The sequence below is a fragment of the Notechis scutatus genome, chromosome 4 (genome assembly GCF_049901735.1).
Source record: "Notechis scutatus isolate UNSWTSFEM ecotype Mainland chromosome 4, rNotScu1.2, whole genome shotgun sequence".
Taxonomy (NCBI): domain Eukaryota; kingdom Metazoa; phylum Chordata; class Lepidosauria; order Squamata; family Elapidae; genus Notechis; species Notechis scutatus.
Genome location: NC_142012.1, coordinates 32,358,423 through 32,364,729, shown reverse-complemented (window position 1 = coordinate 32,364,729; position 6,307 = coordinate 32,358,423).

Below are 6,307 nucleotides of genomic sequence, written 5' to 3'. Positions count from 1 at the left end.
TTTCAACCAGACAGCAGTCCTAGGGATAAGACACAGAATTCAAAGAGATTCCTCTCAGAAGAGATTACAGAGCATGAACACTTCAAATAGTTTGCCAAGCTTCTTCGAGAAACAATGCTGGTAATGTCTGATACAACATAATGTCTGATACAACACTTAGCATAGTATCTTACAGAACTAATATGTCCCAGCAGTATCTATCAGGATGACACTTGTTCAATAAGAAACAACAAGAAAAATAGATGAAACATATCAGTGAACATATTTTATTTATTTATTTATTTATTTATTTATTATTTATTTGTCAAAAGCTTAAAATACAACAGAAACAAGAGTAAACATAAGTTTAAATACAAGAAATAGGAACTAATAATTGGGGGCAATTGGACAGGGACAGTAGGCACAATTGTGCGTGTATACACACCCCTTACAGACCTCTTAGGAATGGGGTGAGGTCAATAGAGGTTAGTTTGAGGGTAATGGAATGGGAGTTTGAGCAGGTGACAACAGAATCAGGTAGTGAGTTCCAGACATTGACCACTCAATATTCAATATTCAGATGATGACTCTGTTTGTCTTCAGTTTATTATAAAAATCCCACAGGAATTGTATATGAACTTAATGTTTGCAGGTTGTTTGGCCATATATTTTTAGACCCAGTTCCTTGATAGTGTTTTATGCAATATGTACTAAAAACTATGTTCTGTCAGGCATGGATGAGGTTTGGTTCATGTTGCACAGCATGGCATAGTACAATATGCCAAAATGGAGTTTGGATAATTTGTAATTCAGTATAGTACATACACTTAGCGATCATCCTAACATTTAGAATGCAGCTATAATAAAAATGTATTTGCTTTAGCACAGCACATTATGTGAACCAAACAAAAGCTATATAGAGTTTAGCATATTGTGTGAACTAAGCCAAGATAAACACAGTCTCAAAAGGTCATAGAGGGACTAGATTTGCTTTTAATTAGTATTATGATGCTTATTAATGAATCTCATTTTGCCTCCTGCATCTCTTATATTGTTTTTGCATGTTTAATATTAGACATGAAAAAATTATCATATTCATAATGAAATTATTTTTTTCTCACAAAATGTTCTTTTTTAGTTTCCTTTAAAAGGTACTAGGAAATAATAACTGTGCCTGTAGGGATTTTTCCTTTTTATATTTCAAAAAGAGCACAACATTTTAAATCAAAGAGCATTAGTTAGAAGTTATTTATTTTTTGATATCTACCCTCCTCCACCCATTTGCATGTATTTAAAACTCAGTATTCAGTACTTTGAAAAGATCAGGGAAGAAATGTTCTCGACTAAATTACCTAAAGACTTTATGCTCACAAAATTATAAAAACTGCCTGATTATCTCTGATATTAGGATTACTCTTTTATATAGTCCTTCAAGAAATCCTTTGTTAGATTTGCATGAATTTCTTCCCGATCAATATATTTGTCACTGTTTATTCATAACAGGACTAAGATTAGTCTAAATGAGTGTGATCCATTGGTTATGGCAAAATTGACCAGCAAACTTGTCCTCTGTGCCTTGGTCATGGGCTGAGAGATAGTGACTGGTTCCAAATCATCCAGTTAACTTGCATGTCTTAGATGGGACTAGATCTCTCAATCTCCTGATTTCAAGCCTGGACCCTTAACCACTAGATCAAATTGTTCATCAAACATAAATAAAGATTTCCTTTATATTATTCTGTGTATGAATATAAAAATGAAAATGTTTACATATGTTACATAGATAGTCAAAACATACATTCTCAGAAGAAAAGTATATTGTATAAGATATCTCACATCCCAAAGCTTTATTTACAAATTTAAACTTCATCTATTGTAGGGCTTTCAAAAAACTTTCAAAAAATGATGTGGCAGAAGTGCTTTGGACTTCATCCAGTCACACCCCTCATTTTTTTTAGTTCATATTATTTATTCTTTAATGAATAAGAGAAATTCTGAAGAGGATATAAGAGGATATAATCTGTATTCAGAACTATGTATGTGTAACTAACATGTAACAAAAATCAATTGTAATACTAGATCTAACATTCAAGCATATCTTCAGGGTTACTACTATATAGAAATAATCTATAGGAAAATAGAAGTAGAATTGATTCTACATCTTAGTTACTTAAAATAGCAAAAATGCATCTCTTTTCATATGACTTAATGTGTGTCCACCTATGGAAGGATAGAGGGTACAATGTATATGTGTAACCCAGAGTAGTATGACAGCATCACATATCATTCTATATAGGATTATCTCAAAACACTGCAGTGTTCCTAAGAACTAATCTCAGGATATCTAAATGTGTTCAGTATCAAAATGTAGGATCCCTGCATCAAAACATTTAGGTATCAAATGAGCAAACACATGGATGGGAAAGGAAGGGAAGGATAGAATGGATAATCTGAAATGTCAATGAGGCATTTAAAGGATCTTTTCAGTCACTTCTAAGCTATTTTAGTACATTTTTATCATTACCTGGCAATAATTGTTCACATTCTAGGCACAGAAGCCCATTGTAGCCACATTAGCACAAACCATACATTTTCATAACTCTCCATAACTAGGAGAGGATGGCTGCAAAAAAAAAAAAAAACCTGTACAAATCAAATCAGTATTCATGAGAAAATGTCTTGCTTAGTCTTGGATTTAGCTGTTGAAATGTAAATCTTCAAAATTTCTATTATGCTTTCAGAGATTTTAAACTCATCTTTGACAATATGCCTATTACAGCTAAGGGACATGAAGCATGGGCCATATCAGAAAGGAGGGAAATTTAAAACTTTTAAGCTACTGATTAAATATGGACAGAAAATGGGATTTTCTATTTTCTATTTATTCCATGAGACAATCATCTTCATTGTGCACATCATAATCATCATCATCATCATCAAATTTCCATGTAGCTTATTTGAACTATATTTTTAATTTTAACTGAAAGAATAAGTAGATAAAAACATCTAACCAAAATAATTTCACATTTGTTTTAATACAGGTTTTATTGTTTAAAATAGAATTAGGTAAAGGAGAAGGATTGGTGAATTCACAATACTTAAGAGTACATAATTTTTTAAAAAAGAAAATTTAAAAAAAGAAATTCTAAAATATTATTTATATGTGTGCCCAAGTAACATCAAAACTTATTGATATTTTATATCAGAAATTTTTGGCATGGAAATTCTCAGTTTAAGTAACACTTGGAATAAAGACACCTCCTATCTATGCACCAACTGAAGAAGCATTTTCACAGACCTATATTAGTAAGAAGAATTGTGTGACAGAAATAATCCTTGCTTAGATTGAGCTCAGTGGATTTTGGACAGAAATTGTTGAGAAGGGCACTGTCACAGGTACATGTGAGAATTCAAAAGCTATGCTTGAAAGACAGAAGAAAACAACATTCCAGTCTCCCCTCCCCATCTTTTTAAATTCGAATTTATAATATCATTATAATCTCAAAAAAATGTCTTCTGTCAACTTTAACTCCATTGATCAATCTTTCTGATGATTATATCAGGCCACACATCTCCTCTGCTTTTGTCCCTCAGATCATGTCCTCAACTGCTTCACTTTGTAGACTTCAAATGTTTCATGAATGAATGAGCTTTAGCAAAGTAAACATTGCATAATCTGTTTAAAGATCATTAGTTGTTCTTTCTTGGCCTGAAATCAACAATCCATGTTCAATGGCCAGTAGAATTGTTTTTGTTAGCCATTTTAGCTATCAGTCATTATTTCCAAGCATCTTTTTCCCATGGCCTTCTTAAATACTTCAATGCTTACATCTTTACCACTTCATATCTGCCACCCATTTTTTTCCTATGAGCTACTTATGAAAATCATGTCTTTTGAAAATCTAAATGAACCTCAGCTGTAAAAATTGTTTTCTTGGGTGTCTGCATGATGGATTGCTATGTCCTAGTCCAGCCGAATTGGATCATCTTTTGGATGTTCTAGATTCTTTTGGATCTAGAAGCAATGTTTACATAGTATGAATATTTAAGGCTTTATTCCAAGACAGATAAGAAAATAACGTAATAACATAAGCCAAGATGGTAATCAAAGAATGTTAATCAAAGACAGCAATTTAAAAAATATTCAAGAATACAAAATATAAAAAGAAGGGAAGATCAGTTCACTCTTTCTGCCAGTTAAATAACCCCAAAATGTATAGGTGAGTGAAACCCTTCAAAGACAGAAAATATGCAGCATCTTCCCACTTAGACTTCATCAAAGTTTCATCTTATGAACGTTTATGACTAGCTTATATAGACTTTGAAATACAATTAAGCACATCTACTTTTCAATGGTCTTGTCTGACTAGATTGACTCACCACAGATTTTTTGCTTAACTGTAAGATATAAGACTATATGAACTGGACAATCAAGCATGCTGTTATAGGAGACTTCCGGTGGTGAGGCGGAGATGAACAGAGGTATAGAGGTCTGCTCATGGTTCTTCTTGACTCTTCTTGCTGTTGGTGCAATCCCTCAGGGTGCACGAATCCCAGAGAGAAACGTGCCAGTGTGGGGAAACTTGAGTGGCAGTGAGGGGAAGGCAACTCCCATTGCAGCGAAGAGAAACCCTCCAGAGCCCGATGAGCAAGAGACCGCCATTCTGTTAATGGCGGTCCCGAAGTCTGGTCTGCCACTAATGAAAGGAAGCAAGTGAGCGACAGATTGTGGTGATCAATGATGAAAGGTGTGGGTAAGGAAGTTTTTTCCGAATGCTGTGGATCCACAGAAAGTTGTTGAAAAAATCTGATCGGATCCCTAAAAGGAAGTGGCTAAGGAACGTAGGTGAGGTGGGTGAAAGTGAAAGGACTGGACAGATAGAAAATAAGGACAGTAACAAGTGAAGCAAAGAAGACTGGGAGGTTGGTGAGGCTTGCTACATTGTTATTAACGGAAGGAAATCTAGCTGCTGGAAGGTCTGGGGGACTTGGATCACCTTCTTTTTGAAAGACTGCATTAGATTTGAGACGAGAAGAAGATCGGAGTAAGTGAAATAAACAGAGATAATATGGTGCAAAAGGAGATACTTAGAAACTTTTTAGAAGCTCTGAAAAAGCCTTTGACTGCTGATCCAAGGGTGTATCGGTCCAATTGAATAGTCTGCCTTAACTGAAGAAATAAATAATTATAGGAAAACTGAACTTAAGATCCACAAGAAAAGATGAAAAGAGAACTGGATATAACTGAGTGAGCTGAGATTTTGAGAGGACATTGTTATTATTCAGCAATTTTCTATTTCTGGGTATTCAGATTGCAAGCGTGTAACTCCAGTGACTGAAAGTGGAATAGCTACTTTAAGATTTAAGATTCTTTTTCTTTTCTCTCTCTTTCTACTTTTTCTATCTCTCTTTGGTGTTCTGATTAGTTAATGCTCTTCTCTCAATTTTTTTTGGTTTCCACATAGTATTACTCAAGTATATATATACATATAGGGAAATTGTTTACTACAATTATGATGCAGTCTTTTTAATTTAATTGATTTATTAATAATATTGATAGTTATATACTTACCAGTTACATACATAGAAAAGATAAAGGATATAATAATAACTTTAAGTATCATTTAATCACCTATTACAATTAATGTTTATATATTAATAGTTGTATATACTGGGTGGATTACCTTGAACATTTAATTGATTCACTTTTTTGCTACTATAAGGTTGTGTATGATCAACAATGTTGAAAAAAAAAGGTTTGATAAGATAGCTACTTAGAGGAAACATTTTACAGAGATAGTACCTCAGAGCATTTGTATATATTTGGATTTAGGCAATAAGACTTAGATTAGAGTGATAGGATTAAATATTGTTTATTAGGAGTACTTTGAACCTACCTATAGAGAATTAGTAATAATTAGTAACTAAGGTTAGGCTATATATAAATTATATATGTGATATAGAATTCAGATTTGAAATTATATTAGGTTAATATTCCTGCTAAATATATATAGAGTTTAGATACCAAAGAGAAGGATAGATTAATTAATTGAATTATTGATCAATTTTAATATATACTATTGACTGTTACCATTGAATGTTAATTTGTGACAACATAACCAACATATTACAACAACAAAAACAAATTTTAAAAGATATTCCTACTAAATATATATAGAGTTTAGATACCAAAGAGAAGGATAGATTAATTAATTGAATTATTGATCAATTTTAATATATACTATTGACTGTTACCATTGAATGTTAATTTGTGACAACATAACCAACATATTACAACAACAAAAACAAATTTTAAAAGAAATGACAT